Here is a 4,659-nt window from a genome sequence, read left to right as displayed (position 1 = left end):
AATGGATACTGAGTGTGATGCTGAATGAATACTGCCAGTATTCATTAAGTTGTCGGTCTAATTTTGGGATACCCAGTACATACATACATACAAACACACACATATATATATATATATATAATACATCTTCAATTTACACTCATTTCATCTATACACATATTAATTATTATTAATAATATATCGCGTGCGAGAGGAAAATTAACACTTTTAGTCGGAGTTTACGCGATAACAAAATTAACTGTAATTATTTTTGCAAAAGAATAAAAGTCTTAAAGAGATTTTTGTAATAAATAGATAATTTATTTATAACAGGATTTCTTTTTCACGACAAATGTGGACAAAAATTAAAAGCGAATGAGTGTGGAATACAAAGAAAAAAGAACATTGTATATAAATACCTATAATGCACCGGTGTTTTAAAAATTTCAGGCTAATATTAATTACTCGCCGTAATTAAATTTAATAGAGACTTTATACCGCGACAAGCTTGGTAAGGTATCGCTCTTGCTACTGGGCTACATAATGTCCAGCGTAACCGGATCACGAAGGAGGAGAATGTTCTTCTGCCTGTGTTCGTGTTCGCTTGAAACAGAGATTCCCAACTGATGTTTCGCGAATCTTTAGTTCGGGTTCATAAATATATTATTCGAGCGATCCGCATTTGGGAGATCAATGCTTACATCATTCACGATATTTTTAACAGTAGATAATAGTATATGCGCAAAAGTATTTCTAACTTTTTAATCGGTTGCAATTTTAGATAAACTAGATTGATCGCGATATATTTATACGAAATAAAGTATAGAAAAAAAAATATAAAAAAGAATATATTTTTAAATTTTGATAAAAAAATATAAATGTATAATTTATACGCACGCACACACACACACACACACACACACACACACACACACACACACACACACACACACACACACACACACACACACACACACACACACACACACACACACACACACACACACACACACACACACACACACACACACACACACACACACACACACACACACACACACACACACACACACACACACACACACACACACACACACACACACACACACACACAAGTATCGATAATGATGAAATTTTTAAATTTTACTTTCTAATATCTTTCAATTCTTACGTTTTTTTATTTGATTCTATTATAAATTACAAAGAATATATATTTTTGATACATTATTTTTAAGCAAAAATTCGATTACAAATTATCTTTCTTCTCAATTTTTTGACGCTAAAAAAGGTAAACTAAACTCTGGTATAATTTCAGTCCATTCTATTTTAAAAAAAATCCGATACGATACTCTTTTTCCTCTTCCTCCAAGTATATATATATATAAAACTGGTTTTAAAAATTCCAATAAAAATATCGCATTAAGAGAGGTTGGAAACCGCTGCTGCTCTAAAGCAAGGGGAATAGATCAGAAAGAGGTGGCTATAGACAAGAAGCGAGCACTATGTTGCCTGGAGGCAAGCAGGTGCGCAGCATCCCTATCGCTTCTCCTCAGCGACGACGCTTGCTCAACTAGCGAATCTGTCCGCTTCGTGTATGCATGCCGTCTCGGTAAGAAGGTGCCTTGCCCACAACCGAGATCGTATTATAGAACTGGCCTTTATGAACAGGGACGTACAAGTTTAGGGAAATCGAGTCGCACGAAATAGTCCAGTCTCTTCGATAATTACCCCATTCGAGAAGTAATCTATTTTTGCATTTACTTGCAGTAAATGTTTCAATTTATATAGTAATTGCTTCTGTTTATATATAGCAGCTTTAATAAAAGATGAAATTGCTTTTTTTGTGATTTCGATGAGGATAAAATTAATCGTATTTTGTTTTCCAATTTTTTTTTTTTTTCTTTTTTTTTTATTGCTATTCAATGATGCGTGTATATAAAAAATATATACTTCGCAGATATTTTTTTTTACATGTTTTTCTGTTGAACTTGAAACAGATTACAAAGCGCTTTTTTGTTGCGAACACTTGGAGGAAGATATCAATAACATTGAATTATAACGGAATTGCATTTCCGATGATGTAAAGGTTGTTTTGCAAGGAGCTGAACGGATTGCAATGGTTTGTATAGAATCTTGGAAAGTGCTACTTTCTATGAATTATTATATGCATTTTAGTTGAAATTTCGAAATCGTTGTGGAGGCATTCACATAAATGAAACAACGTAATGCGTGAACTTACTGTGGTCAAATGAAAAGAATGAAAAGAATCACAATCAATTTAGATTATCTCAGACACTATGAAACAAAAATAATAGTCGATATTGTACAAAAGTCGATGACTCAATGAATTATAATAATATAATGAAAAGAATCACAATCAATTTAGATTATCTCAGACACTATGAAACAAAAATAATAGTCGATATTGTACAAAAGTCGATTTTCAATTTGACTCAATGAATTCTCAACCTCTCAGACGTCGAATCAACGTTGAACTGATGTTTCACTTCTGACTGGGATGTAAAACTACTTTATACAGCCAGAGGGCAATTGTGGATTTGATATCCCAGATCTTAGTCATGGCTTTTTTGCATGCACATGGAGATATAGAATTTTTTTCTTTTGATTTAAAGATGTTGTCGTTATTCCAGCTTAGTTTCTAGGACTCCCAAGTATCTGAACCGAAAAAGAAAAATAATAGTATTACCTCGGATCTTTAATGCCTTAATCTTGGATTTATATTTCCTGTTGAAAATCATGGCGTTTGTTTCTTTCGGATTAACCAACAAGCTCTTTGCCTCGTACCAATCTTAAAAGCTTTAATAATTTTAGCTAAGCTTTATAAGTTTTCTGAAAGTATTGAGAAAGTTGTTTTTCATCACAATGGCTACATCGTCAGAGTAACTATATGCCGCGAGCGAACATTCTCTGGGTTTGTAATCCGCTCTGGATTGAGTCCTTAGTCCATTGGTGTGACTAAGAGGAATTTCCTGGAAACCTGGAAAGTGAACTTCTATTAGGTGTTTCAGAGGGACTTCTCTATTAATTTTGTAAACCCTCTAATTGGAAGCTTGAGATAGTCCAGATGGAAGTTCTTATTAGTGCTGAGAATTCTGCTAAACTTAAATATTTTGGGCACGCTCTCAATGCTTTCACAGAATATTCTTTAGTGGTGATAGTCGTTTTACGATAGTTTTCCTAAGAGGCTCTAAATTCCTCCCAGGTTGATTGCATACTGTTTTTCTTGCTCTATTGAACAGCCTTTTTACCTCATGTCTGAGCTCTTGAAAGTTATTTACTTTAAGAAGTTTTGGTACAAAACTCTTTTCATTTTCTTATTAGAAAGTTTTGGTCAAAAATCTTTTTATCTTTTTGTGATATGACAGATCCAGTTTTGATTGACTGTGCAATATCAATAATACTTATTTTAAATATTATATTGCGTCCGTTTATTTTATAATAGTTTTCCACTAATTTTACTATTCATATTTATTATTAATTTACTATTTATTTACTATTAATATTTGTGTTTGTATTTATATTACGCTAAGGATGGTTCAAGAGGGACCGAACTGTTCATTTTGTATATGTATTGTATATGTATTAATTATAATAAAGTACGCGCTCTGAAGTTGCGCTGGTTCTTATTGCTACTTCTTTAATTTAATTGTAAAAATGCCTAGGTTTAAAATAAAATTTTTTATAGTGGCGTCGTTTAGGTTTTACGCAGTCTCTTCTAGGTTATCCCTCGTGTGGAATCTGGTCGTGGCATTCTTAGTCTGGCGATTAAGTTGGCTCTGTAGTCCCTTCAGTAAATATGTCTAAGATTATGATACCATTTAATTTGCGATGTATGACTGTGAGAATATCTGTCTTATTGTTAGTCTGAGCCTGAAGGCTCATCAGAGACTCTTCCGTTCTTTACCAGGCTTGTCAGATTATAATATCTATTATCTCTTGTCTTTTGAAGTCCAAAAGATAGTTGTATATCTCCTTTCAAAATAGTGAGGTTGGTGCTCATAATAAACTCGTGAAGACTTTTTCCTCTCGAGTTCATGTTTGAGTTCCTTCATCTTACATGGTGGAAATTGGTGTTGCAGTCAAAAAGCTCTAGATCCCTTTTTTGCAAACGTGGTTAATTTCCTAATTTCTAATTAAAATTTTTAATATTATATATATAATTGAAAAAAGCTTTGATCATAAAAAATATCAAAATCAACAAAAGTAAAGGACAAATAAGAACCAATTTTTATTTGGTCGATAAATTATTGAGCTTACATTGATACCACTTTCAATTAATATAGTTGGACGTGATGTTGTTATTTACTAACATTCCTTTAGACTTTTAGCGTTGGAATAAAGTATTGTTAGAATGGGGTTTTGTAAAGAAGGAATATGATATCTTACGAGATGTGTGTGTGAATTCTTGGGGACGGTTCAATTTGTCCATGATTCCATTTATTTTATCGGCAATTATTCAGAATCACAGCTCCACCTGTAACTGGGTTGCAAATTTTTTTACGGACTTTTAATGTTTAGAAAAAAATATAAATAACCATTTTTAGTTGGGGGAGGCCCAAAATAAAAAGTTATAGACCTTAAAAGAGTAATTATGGTAATTATTTCGAATAAGGCTATTTCTGAATTTTGACAAATATGATCGGATCTCTCGGTAAAACT

Source organism: Formica exsecta, unplaced genomic scaffold (assembly GCF_003651465.1).
Source record: "Formica exsecta isolate Colony F162 unplaced genomic scaffold, ASM365146v1 scaffold1000, whole genome shotgun sequence".
In the NCBI taxonomy this organism is placed as follows: Eukaryota; Metazoa; Arthropoda; class Insecta; order Hymenoptera; family Formicidae; genus Formica; species Formica exsecta.
This window is presented reverse-complemented; position numbering follows the sequence as displayed.